Source organism: Typha latifolia, chromosome 15, assembly GCF_019914945.1.
Source record: "Typha latifolia isolate L0001 chromosome 15, TyphaL0001v2, whole genome shotgun sequence".
NCBI lineage: Eukaryota > Viridiplantae > Streptophyta > Magnoliopsida > Poales > Typhaceae > Typha > Typha latifolia.
In genome coordinates, this window is record NC_133100.1 from 1,506,148 (window position 1) to 1,519,734 (window position 13,587).

General features: G+C 36.4%; 1 long non-coding RNA gene across 10 annotated transcripts; it reads left to right on the forward strand.

Moving 5' to 3' along the window:
* Positions 1 to 1,230: 1,230 nt before the first annotated feature.
* On the forward strand, positions 1,231 to 13,007 carry LOC140801828 (uncharacterized). Of its 10 annotated transcripts, none has more exons than XR_012111520.1 (6): positions 1,231 to 1,400; positions 1,707 to 1,994; positions 3,286 to 3,527; positions 3,614 to 4,855; positions 10,314 to 12,170; positions 12,270 to 13,007. It is a non-coding gene; the product is annotated as an uncharacterized lncRNA (long non-coding RNA). The 10 variants fall into 10 exon arrangements; XR_012111523.1 differs by having other exon boundaries at positions 10,317 to 12,170; XR_012111521.1 differs by having other exon boundaries at positions 1,753 to 1,994.
* Positions 13,008 to 13,587: the final 580 nt, after the last annotated feature.

A 13,587-nucleotide genomic window follows, 5' to 3' on the forward strand; every position in this document is an offset into this window, starting at 1 on the left:
GCAGCAGCAAGCATGCCTGTGGTGGAGACTTATCAGTGCCCTCACTAGGGGAGAGAGAATAGAAGGGAGGGAAGTATGAAGACGAGGGTAGTGACGATGAATGCGAGGGACAGAGACGATTGAATATAATAATAAGAAAATTTAAATTTTTATTAGAATATCCTTTTCATATAAAGATTACGAGGGCATTGAGGTTATTTGGGATTACATCTGATATAACTACCACGTAAGTTGACTCACCTAAATTTCATGATGGTACTACACTAATGAAAGTGTGACAATGAATTTTTTTCAAAATTTAGGAGTCCCTGTGAAATTTTCACTGGGTGTGTGTTTAAATTTGATTAATTAAATATGATTGAAAAAGTACCGGCTCTCGTGAAATTTAAATATAATTACAAAAGATAAGATGATTCAAAATGAAACTATAAAAAGGTGATGTGAATTTAAATCTAATAACAAAAATAAAAAATATAATTTCTCGTAAAATATATCAAATTTTGCGCATTTATTTTCATTTTCTGCAGTTATTATTGCTCGCATCAAAGTTAAAAATCAGACGGCCCATATCACGAGTTGAATTCATTGTACGGCAGTGATGATTCGTTAAAATCTGGTCTTCTGCATGCCCCTCTGCCTCTCACACCCTGCAAGTACACACTCGCGCCCAGCGAGAACGACGGTGATAACATCCGTATTCTTGTTTCCACCACCTCACGTTGTCGACGTCAAAATTCCTCATGTAAACCCAGACAAGATCTGATACTCGCACCCCGTTTATTACGAAATACACACCCTCATATACATGATGAACCGAATTCCCGACGCAAAAAGGAATAAGAAGAGAGATTAGTGAAGAAAGGACTCAAATAATATATAAACCCAATATTACTCGCTGACACTGTGAGAAAGCTGAGAGAGAGAGAGAAGTACGCGCAGTGGGCATCCCTCGCGGTTCTATGGACCGACAATGTTACAAGGGGAGAGGGCATATCCGTACTATATGGACCTTTCCATCTTACTGACGCGTTTCGAATCCTGATACGCCAAATATTCGTGGGTCCCAGCGGATTTGGTTCTACTCCCCTGCGGTAAGTTGAAGTTAATATATTCCTCCTAAATTAGATCTCTCTTACTTTATGAATTATGGCCGAGAAATAGAGCTGGGTGGAGCGGTAATCATAACTCAGTAGGTGTTACCGCTGCGTGCCTTTCCTTTTTCAAGTCAAGACGAGGTGGAGAGGAGTAGAACCTCGCCCTTCTCTCTCCCTCCCTCCCTCTTCCTCCCTCTTCCTCCTCCTATCTCGATCGTTGTGTTGAATGCTCCCTTCTCTAATCTCTCTCTCTCTCCGATTTCTAGGGTTTGATCGTCGGCGAAAAGATCGGGAAGGATTAAGAAGGTAGATCCGATTCTTGTTGATTAAATCTATCGCGTTTTCCGCTTTCTTTAGGGTTTGAAGCATGATCGCCTATTCGTTTTTTTGTTCATTAAATTGCTTATTTCTATTTCTTTGTTCGTTTGGGTCTGTGCTGTCTTATGTGTTCATACTTTGATCCATCGAGGAGAAAATAACTTTTGTTGGTAAAATTTTTCGTCATATTCATATCGGTTTACTTACAGATCTGTGGTTCTTTTTTAAAGCAAGTATTTTGCTGCTATATTGTGGCATAATGACATGATTGACCGTTGTTCTATTTTGATACAGCTTTTTTAAGTTTGCTTGCTTTGGTTTCGTGTTTTCTTGGGGGCAGATGATGAGTTTTTTGGGTTGCGATTAGATGGGGAGTGATTGTGTTGACAACGAGAGAGAGCACGCCGGTCCCCGGTCATGCCGACAGAAGCTATGGCTGTGTACTGGCGTGCTCTTTCTCGTTGTCATCCTGGTTTGCCTTGGAAGGTGTCACTTCTTTATCCAAATCCATCTTATGACGAATCCATGCAGCAAGGATCGGAAGTGGATTTCTTGGAGTATCTGTTATCCATAATGCATCAGGTATGCAGAATATTGTCATATCGCCCATTCTATGTTGTTTTATGTTGATTTCTTGTTTACTTGCTAGCAAGTAATTGATTTCATGTCTAATCTAAGTGCAATATGGAGGATTTTATTTTTAAACATATTGCTTCTTGCCTTACCTCTTTCGAAATAGGCTCATGTGCTTCTTCACTTTGTATGTGTAAGTTCTTCATAGGAAGGAAAGAAAGATGGTGGGCAATTGTTACATGCATCATGTTAGCTGTCTCCATATTTTTGGTGGTCAAGGTTCTCTAATTCATTTTAACCTTTGATTGGGTCCTTTCTTTTGTGGATTGTGATTGCATAAGATAAAAAAGGGTATAATACTATTAATGATTACATTTATCACTGTTGGCAAAAGAAAAGATGTGTCCGTATGGATGTGGCAATCTTTGATTTTGATCAATTCAAGCTAATAGTTGGACGGTGAAGAAATATAGGATATGCAGTTTTTGGAAGAAGTAGATCTAAGGCTGATTGTACTGACGAAATTTTAGTAAATCAAGACATCATGATGGTAAAAGAAGTAGCCATGCTCGGTAGACATACCTAAGTGATTCTATGTTTCAACGAGAAAGAGAGATGAAGATATTGCACTAAGTATTTCCTTTATTGTTGATTTTATGTCTCTTAAATTGAAACTAAAATTTTCTAAGATTGCTATAAGGTTAGCTATACTTTATGGATCAGAATTCTGAAAAACTAGGAACAACATATGCAAAAGTTGGGTGGAGCCATGACGAGGAGATTGAGATGCATAGATGCAAAAGTAAATTTTGGATCTTTTAGCCTACATTAGGATCTTTTAGCCATCAATTGTAAATTTTGGTTTCAAATCAAACTATATGGAGTTAATCTAACCTACTCTTACACTTGTTTTGACCTAATTTAATTTTTTTGACATACTAATTTCGTATTCTTTTCAATTTGGGGTAAAGTTTAGGGAAAACCTAATTTCCATCTAATTCCTATAGGGTAAAGTTTAGGGAAAACCTAATTTCCATCTAATTCCTATATTTTGAAGAGCATTTTCATACATGTAGCACCAGAATGTCAAATTTATGTAGAAAGACTTTTAATAGATGGCATAGCTTCATTTTGCTACGTGTAGGATGATTAACCTTGAATTTGGTTTATGAACCAAAGAAAATAAGGAGAGATTTGGAAAACATACCTTTTGATGTGATTTGAAGTTCCAAACTTGGATCAATCTTTCCTTTCCTAGATTTATTTTTTATTCTCTTCTTCTTCTCCCTCTCCTTTTCAGTTAGGGGAAATATCACACCATCAAAGATATGGGGTCTCTTTGAGTGTGAGGTATCATGCAGCACAAAGATCATCTCCTTCGCCTGCGTGCATTTACGAAGTGCTTTTGTACCCTACATGAATCAAATGATACCGCTTGACAAGAGAGTGGCACACCTTGGCATGGAGCAGTACATGGAATTCCTTCAGCACCCCTTGTGCCCCATGTCAGCACCCCACCGACACGACCATCCTTTTGTAAAGGTATCATGGTTACATCCAATCTATGTTACTAAATATAGGTTTGCGAACATTATGTTACTACAAAGAGTGATTATGTGCCTCTACAGGTGGCATGCCATGGCATGATGGACCATGAATGAACCTAACTAAACACTAGTCTCATCTTGGCACTCACTATAGCCATTTATTAGAATTGCAAAGACTTACTGGGTGTCGAGTGCCGAAGGATCTAAGGTTTCCAGTTTTGGCCGAACTCGAGTGGGATCCACTGAAACAGATCGTTATCAGCCTGCCAAAATCAGCCGGCTGGCTGGTTTTGACTAGGGTATCGGTTGTCTCAGCTGATACCCAATCTCGCTTGAAACAGGCAGGAACATGTAAGATCAGACCTGAGGGAACCATCCCTCTCTCTCTCCTCTCTCTTTCTCTCTTTTTTCTTTCTTTCTCTCTTTCTCTCTCACCTCTTCCAACGACGACCTTGACCTCCGGTGACGTTCTCCGACCAAGATCCAACGACCTCGACTTCGGTGAATTTTTTTAATGTCTTTTTCAGTTTTTAAATTCAACTCTCATTCCCTCTCCTTTTTCCTCTCTTCCTCTTCCTACTGTGGTGAAGCAAAGCAGTAGGTGCTTTCTGTCATTTTATCTAAATTTTTCTGCATTTTTAGATAACATTAGAATTTTACATAATTAAAAAATAGTCCGATCTGATACGAGCGGTTGATAAAGCCGATACGATTGATGCATATCATTTTTCTGAATGGCCAATACTGATCCCGATCCCAATCCCGATACTGGAAACCTTAGAAGGATCAATGATATCTTCAACTCATAATTTATTCCCCTTGATTTATTGCTTAGAGAGTCCTTGGTATTTAGTTAAATTTTATTTATGATTGAGTTCTGTCAAGATATCCTTTTGTTGGTGATGATTGATTTGATCAAGTTCTGCAATGGGTTGATGAAGGACAATAAAATTTGTTTCATCTTTTATCACCATCTCGCTAATTTTTGTTCTGCACTTCTTTTACTTATTTTATAGGAAGGTTGGTGTAATTTGCGTTGCATAAAGTGTCAAATAATTGTTCTGCATTGAGACATCACACAAGATGTGAATTAGAGGTCTACTAAGTGGCTTCCATGTGCCATTGGTGAGCCTTGACTGCTGATATTTTGTTATGCTTGAACAAGCTCAGAAAATGCAAGTAGATATAGAAGAGGCATCATGTGCCGGTTTACCAATTTTATAACATTGATTATTGGAGAATGTAAATTTGAAAGCCAATCTGGTAATACTGACACAAGAATCTTAGTGAAGGGAGCTTATATCATGCTGTGTGGAGAATAAGGTATTACTTTCTATTTGTCACAAGAAAATGTAGGGTTATTTCTGAACCTCTAATTCATGTGCGTTCTTCAAGTTAGTAAAACTGATACAAGCAATTAGCATGTTTTTTTACTTTAAATTGCTAGAAAGACAGTTGATAGATATTTTTTTTATGAAGATTATGTATGTTGATCATAAAACCTGTACTTCGTAGATCCTTTGAAGGATCCTAGAGATGATTGTATTCACTGTTGTCTATCTGATATGTAATGTAGTAGTAGTCTCAGAAATGTAGTAGTCCACTCAACTTGATAAGTTTCTTCTGCAAATTTTGCGGAAGTTCTTTGATAGCTTTTGTGAAGTAGGAAGCATTTATTTCATTTCTTTGTGGATAATGTACTGTTGCCCCATATTTATAACTACAAACCATCAATCAATATAATATCTAATGATCTGTGAGCCCAGGAGAGCTAATTCAACTCGAAGTACTAAAATATTAGGCAAATTACAATGGGTAATTTGCAATAAAAACACATCATTTTTGTTTTTAGAGGACAGGTTCAAGTTTAGTTTCTTTTGCATGGAAGCCTTTTTTCACTTCTTTCTTCCCAGATAGTCTCAGCCCATTTGGAAAAAAAAATTAGGGAGAGTTATACTATGCATTTCTTAGTTGCATTAAATATTCCTTATAATTGATTGGACATGCGTGTACTCTATGTAATTAAAAATAAATTATATTCTCTTATGGAACTAAAAGAGATAACATAATAGGTACAATAACTACAAACAAAAAGAGAGAAGCACCATAATACACGAAACAATCTGGAACAAGAAGATATAACTATGGAACTAAAAGAAAGAAACAATGTAATACTTGAAAGAATTGTGAAATACCTTCTATTAATAATTAGTATTAAATACATTCTAATAAAAGTGAAATACCTTTTAACAATAGTGGAATATCTTCTTTTTGGATGAATTATATAGCGTGATCCGTTAAAAAATAGAAGGTGAAGTCATCTTTTAATGAGTATCTATAAGATATATTCTGCAACTAAATCGGTATCATACGTGAATGTGGATAGCATAATCTATGAAAAATTATGTAATATGTTGCAAATAAGATCAAGTCATGTTCTAGTGAATGTTTATCTGATCTATTTTACATTTAAATTATATAATACATGAATGTAGATAGCATGATCCATAAAAAAAATTATATCATATGTTTCATAGTATGAGTCTAGGCAACTGAGAGCATGATAATTTTTTTTAATTCAACTATGAAGCACCCACCTTCAAATATATGTGCCCCTCGTAAGGGTTTTACGTGATCTATTGGTCAATATTTCTATACAATATACATGATAACAACTCAACATTTTCATAAATAATACAAGCAAAAAACAAACTCAAATGCTACAAGCTATAACAAGTCACAAAATACATGTTCATACACCTCATCTAAACAAATGCCCGTGCAGGGCTACAATCTAACTTATTTTACAATAATAAAATAAATAAATAAATTATAAAAAAAATCTTCGCCAGCTCCTTTACGGATTTGGGGCCATTTACTAATCTGAAAATATTTTCACCAAAAGATGTGAGCATAAAGCCCAACAAGTATATGTTTTTACGGTCTAAAAATAAGTGTAAAGAAATATGCCACATACTCACACACACACACACACATATATATATATATATGTAGACATGGATGGCCGTGCCGGTTGTGCCAGTGGCACACCTCCGTGCCGACCGGCACGCGTGCTGGTCATGTGCCAATGTAGAGACATTTTTTTTAATTATCAAATCAACTTTACTCATTTTCTTAATAAACATGATATGGCATGTGGAACCTATTTTTTTTTAATTTTTTCTTATTTTCATCAATCATAATTAATTAATTTTTGTCATTTGTCATTCTTTAATTTTCATAATCATCATTTAACAAACATGGAATGACAACTCATTTGTCATTTTTTAAAATTGGAATGGCAACTCAAGCCTAATTTTCGTTTGTCATTCTCTAATTGTAATATAAAGATAAAACATTGTAATGTAGGTTTTAAATTTTAATACATATGTTTAAACAAAAAATCAAAGATTGGCATACTAAAGACCTAAAAATATCTCTAAATATCCTAAATTTTTTATTAAAAATATTATATATGCGTGCCACTAGCACTGGGGCGTGCCGAGATGTGCCGCGCTTGGCACGTGCTGTGCCGACCGGCACGTGCCATGCCGATGGTGGCACCACACGGCACGTGCCACCAGCACGGCCATCGTTGTAATACGTGCAAGTGGTGAAGTGAATAACATTATCAATCATATGACATGCATATCAAATGTATCGTACTCAGAAATGCACCAATAATCCATGCATTATTTTGGAACAGTAAAATAAATATAATTATGTTAACCAGTAAATAATATCTGCACATATATGATATGAATGCGATGAAATCATAAAATAAAGCATCACTTCAGTACTTCATTATTTTTATACTGTAGAGAATTTACTTGCTTAATATCGTTTCCTAGTTTACTAGTTTTAACTATGTTGTGGGACCATCCTCACACAATACTGAATTTGCCTCGATAATGAAAGTAATAAAAAGTATAAGCACACTTGCCAGTAATTAATTAAATAATCCTATCGACAACCGTTATAGGTTTGGTAGGTTTATTTAGGAACTCTTATGCTTATTATATCAAATAGAGTTGGTATATTAGTTATGACGATCGAACGCATTATTAAGAGTTATTAATATAATTATTATTATATTTATCGTTCCACTAATTACTAACAATTTAAAATAAAATAGATAACATTTAATTAACTTTATTGAATACTAAAGGACTTTTATTATGATTATCAATATTCAATTAGAGAAAATTCCTCGTTACAAGCAAATTAGTAGTTATATTCTCATACTACTACCGAACAAAAGAACCTTGTTAGAAGGATGAGGATGTCGTGGGGAGTGTGCACAACTCGAGGTTGGCCAGTCAGGGTTGTTGGCAATAATGACACAACCCGTTTGTTAGAAAGATGAGGACGTCGTGGGGAGTACGCATAACTCGAGGTTGGCCAGTTAGGGTGGTTGGCAGCAATGACACGCCATGGAGGTTGCCAAAAACCACAATAGGCCATGAGGGCATAGAAGGGCGACTCCAAAAACTTCACCTTGCAAAGAGGAAAGTTTCCAGCCGGTCAAGGAAGGGAGACATTGACAGGAATGGCTGAAAAAAAGGCCCACAAGCTGGCGAGGAGGCTACATTATGTAGACTCAATTGAAGGGAGGAACAACCCATCGAGACTACCACCAGTAAAGGGATGACAAGGGGATACTACCGGAGCTGGCGCTAGGAGGCACAAGGCTGCTGGCTGGCCGATCACCGACAGGACCGACGATAAAGAAAACAAAGGGGGAAGACACTATAGGACTAATTAAACCAAAATTAACTTAATAAGCTGGAAGAAGACTCATTGATGAGTCGATCGACGACATTGTCGTGCCTCGACAAAGCTTCGGCATGGTGAGAGGAAGAAGGGGGTATGATGGCGACTGCGAGAGAGAAAAGAGAGATGAAGAGAGGGAGGGGAAGAAGAGCAAAGTAGCGGACATGTCGGGCACATGCGTTTGCTTTAGATTTAGATTTTCTTGTTTTCTTTGCAGAATGTTTTAAATTGATTTGTGAAAATTATGAGACAAAATATTTTAGAGACAGTGATAAACAATTTAATATGTGAGAATCATGAGATAACCGTAGAAGATGCAACTGTAGAACTAAAAGAGAGGAACAACATAATATGTGATATAACTATAGAACTAAAAGAGAAACAACACAATACGTAAAATAAATGCGGAATAAGAATATATAACTATGGAACTATAAAAGATATAGTGTAACAAGTGAAATAACTGTAGCATACCTTCTAATGACAATGTCGTATGTTCTAATAACTATGGAATACCTTCTAATTAATGTGAAATTCTTTCTAGTAGTCACATAATAGCTTCTACTTGGGCGGATTAGATAGTATGATCTATAAAAAAAATTGTAATACAATGCTAAAAGATAAAGTCATTGGCAGTTATGGATCATGCAATCTATATTTACATTCTTGATGTAAATGTGGAATAGATCAGATCAATATTCGTTAGAAGATGACTATTATTTTTTGTGCTGACATACTATAGATTTTCTTTATGGATCATGCTATCTACATACACATATCATGCTGATATAATTACAAATTAGTTCTATTAAATACTCACTAAAAGATGACTTTATCTTTTATGTATTGCATTACAATAATTTTTTTATAGATAATGATATCTAATCTGCCCAAATAGAAAGTATTGTGATATTGTTGGGAGGTATTTCACTTCTATTATAAAGTTTTCCATAGTTATTAGAAGTTTAGAACGTATTACATTGTTTGTTATTAGAAGGTATTCTTCTAGCCACTCAGTTATTGATGTTTCTTGGTTTTTTTTTTTTGTGATGGAAATTGATGTTTCTTGTTGTAGGCCACCAATTCGCACAGGCTAGAATAAAGGTGTAAGATATGCTTTTTTATTAGGAATATTCTGATATCTAATATGAGTCAACTTTCATTTATCGGTGACTCAAGTGGGATGAAACACTCGTATTACCATGAACAATAACCATTCTTCTCACTTCTCAACCTTTTATTTCCTTTAGGCCTCTTAGAAAACCAGATATATTTAATGCTTCTTGCTTGTGAAAAGTAGGAGGCAGGTCACGTCTAGGCGCTCGATAGGCAGTTAATGGGGCACCTTGGTGGTAAGTCAGGCACCAGAGATAGGTGATGACTTGTTAACAATTCTAGAACAGGTATTAGGAATAAACTCCTATTCCTACTTGGTCCCCAACCCTACCTATCATTCAAGTTGTAAGGGGCTCTAACTCCTATTAAATGGGTGTTTTGCCATAGATGTTATTATTCTCATCCTTTCTCTCTCTTCTATTCTTGTAAGGATTAGTAAATACAACAACCATTACGGGGAAGAGCAACAACTAGAAGGATGTTGTAACTACTCTAAGACCACTCTTGCAGTAGCAACGACAACAATTGCCTCTATGCATGAAATAAGAAGTTTTCCTACGGATTCATATGAATATCTTAATGTCTCACAGCTTTAGTCTCATATGACTGCCTTAGTTTTAGGTGCCCACCAACTTAGTGCCTACAGTCTTATAAAACATTGGACGAAACCTTAAGATTAGAGATTGTATGGTTGATTGATTTCAAAGTTGTTGGTCTAGAAAGTTTTCCGTTCTTCCCTACCCCATTTGATGCTTTAGTCATTGCTTTCAAGTTACGGGGCTTATTCTGTCTGCTGGACTTACACAATGAAGTATATGCTTGTTCCATGTTATTTTTGTAATTGGAAAATTCGTGATCAAACTAAGTCATTTATAATGTATTTTTTCCCTAGTAGTGTGAACTGGTACAATGTTTGATGAAACATGAAGCAAAAAGAAGCATATTGATTCAACCTTGAAGGAATTGTTTGAATCGCTCGAGTGTATGAGGAAGGGCTCAAGGCCACCCATCGAACGAATTTCACATGTTTTTCAACAGAATCTAAAGTGTCCAAAGTGTTTGAAGTCCGTTCAAATGGATTTTCAACATTTTTTGCCCAAAAGCAAAAGTTGCCAAAGTGGTCGAAACTTGTTTGAACAAGTATTGGAAGGATTTTGTGAGAAATGCGAGAAATGCAATGTTCATACGTGATACGAACTATTTATCGAGTCATTGGAACACACCAGAACAAATGTGACTTATTCTGGTTCGGAAGATTTTGGTTTTGGGCTTTCCTTTTGGGATCTATAAATGGGAAAGAATGTCAGCGGAGTTTGCTGCAGGCAGACATACATTTTGGTGAAGATCAGTATAGGATTTTTTTATCGTTCATGACAGGGAAATTTCTACTTCGTTGTTTTATGTCTTGGTGGAGTTATAAGAAAAACAGTGATTGTGATCGCTGCTTTCTTGAGAGTAATTAAGGCATGCTATTTACCTTTAGGGATTCTGAAGTTGCAGACCAATCAGAAGGTGCATATTCTTCATATTCGGTTGCAGGTGACAATGGGCAATCTGTAAGTAAATTTGTAACTGCAGATTTTCATAGTGATTATTTTGATCCTAGAGAAAGGATCCGTGTGCTTTTATTTTTAGTTAGTAAGGGTTTTTTTCACGTAAAAACTTTTGATGTTTGAGTGTTTTACATGCTTATTTTATTTTGTTATACATCTGATTTTGATTCAAGAACAGTATAGATCAGTTTTCAAAATTCACCATGCACTTCTTTTAGTTCATCATTTTGATAATTGATCTTATATATTTGATATCGTTATTTTTCTTTAATATCCAGTCATCCTTTTGATATCTTGCTTCAATATTTTCTCTCTGGTCCTCTTTCTATAATCTTTTATGGAATTTAGTTAGAAAATTTGATGAGCAGAATTTTCCTAAGTTGCTGAGTCTGTCTCCAGCGAGCAAGTAGGATATGCTTTCTTGATTAAGGAACACTTGATAATTCAGCAAATCGAACCTATTTGATTGAGATGATGTGCTTTAAAATTGTATCAGTCATATGCTTGTATATTTGTTGAATCTCCATAATGATCTAGGAGATCAAATAGGATGGTAGTATCTGATGTTGGAAGAAACCTTATGCAACATTTCCAGTGCTTCTGTGGTAAAACTATACAAGTATGAAGATGAATTAGGTCAATAATACATTTAGGTTGCTGGCATCCATTTTGACTATATTGGTTTGGTTTCATGTAGATACTGCACCTCTGGCATTCTATTAATTCACATGTCAATTATACAATACTCATGTGACTGAAAGCTTCATCTCAAAAGACTCCATATATGTTGTTAAATCTCATATTTCCTGCCAACACCTCCGGCAATTGCTCAGGGTATGAGATGCCGAATGTTAAGTATCTTGTTTCCTAGGAGCGAATTCCGACAGGTATGACAAATGCAGTATCTCCTTGATGATTATGGTGATACTATTGGAGTGCCCAACATTTATATTTAATGCCACTCATCCCTAGCTGGTACTTGCTTAGTTGCTTCTTCCTAGTTTCAGGGTAATTTGTTAACAAGGAAAGTGTTCTATCCACTGTATCTGCTTGATTTGATATGGTTTACTTTTATCTCTTGGGTGGTTTCCAGTGGTGCTTTGATTACTCTCCATGTAATTTTCCAATGAAGAGAACTGTTACAAAGTTTCTCTTCCCATTATCCAATCAAAAACTGTAACCAGCATGTATAAAATGTAAGTGACCTTCAAGAAAATGTTTCCCAGTTATTTGCATATCAAGTGTAATATTTGCTTAAGAAGAATTTACTGATATAGTTTGTCGTTGTCTTTTAGTAGGAATAAAGATGAACTTCTGTCAGAGTAGGGACTTCAAAAGGATAAAGATGGCCATGGCAAGAGGTAAGCTCCAACTGCTGCTGAGGACGTCCGCGTAGTCGTTTTTAAGTCCACAACCACCACTGGAACCCGTTTAGATCGCATGCCCTCCGAAATCGTTTCTCCAACGAGCAGCCATGGTGGTGGGGTGGAGGGATGGGTGTTTGTTCTGAGTTTGGCGGGAAAGACTAGTTCAAAAGCTTCTCCTGTAAGTTGTCTCAGGATTCCCTCCCCCCCATGGCTTTCCTTTGGCATAAGAAAAGTCAGACGTCCGTGTTGTCAGCGCAGAATCTAAGGCACCATTACATTGCTCTTTTGGCAAAATGGTGGAAACTTCTGGGCTACGGATATACATGGAAAGATATTGTCCTTCGTTTCTTACTATCAGCGCAGAACCCAAGAGAAAGAAGCACAGACAGTGGATTAATCCTTGGAACCGGACAGCATTGCCTGAAGATTCACTCCCTCTGATATTTACACGGTCAAGTCTCACTACAACATCATCATCAACTTTTCCAATGTCAAACCATCTCTAAGACCAGAATTTCAGGCATGGACAGACAGACTCCATAACAGGAAAAATCTGATCAAGAAAGGCTTTATTAGCCAATCTGAATGCCCTCTCTGTAATGCCAATTTGGACATCTTTTTTTCGTTTTTCTTTCTTAAATGCAATTTAACCTTCTCCGTTGTTAACCACTTCTCTTCAAAGATGGCAGCTAGTTTGAGCGACGTGAGAGTGTGCGTTCTGTCCGAATTACATAAAATTGTGGGCATGATTCTGACGAGTTTTTGACCAAAATATTATACTGCTCAAATTAGTTTCTAAACTGTACAAGAGTAAAATCGCTATCTTAGACCAGGAAGCATACTAAGTTTTTAACCAAAATTATTGTTTTTCCGTGAAGATGCGGACTATCTGCTGCACACTGCACCACGGCGAAGAAGGCCCCCTTCTGGGGGGCCAAGCCATCAGTGAGATACCATTCTAGAAGAGCTAGAATTCTAACCTTGTGTCAGGACCTACGAGAGCTAAGGGATAGTCTCAGGTAGAAAATCTACCAAAGCTAGGCAGGTAGATAGACTCATTTCCTGCTTTCCTGCTGCTAAGGAGAGCAAGAAACTAAATCAAATGATAGTTTTTTTCACCATCGCCCTTTTTTTTGTAGGTACTAAGAGTCTTCTCACTACCAACCAGCAGACATCATCATCTGGCTAAGTCTTGTCGATATGAACGATGAATATTTTGGTTAAAAGGGAATCACAACGTAATTCT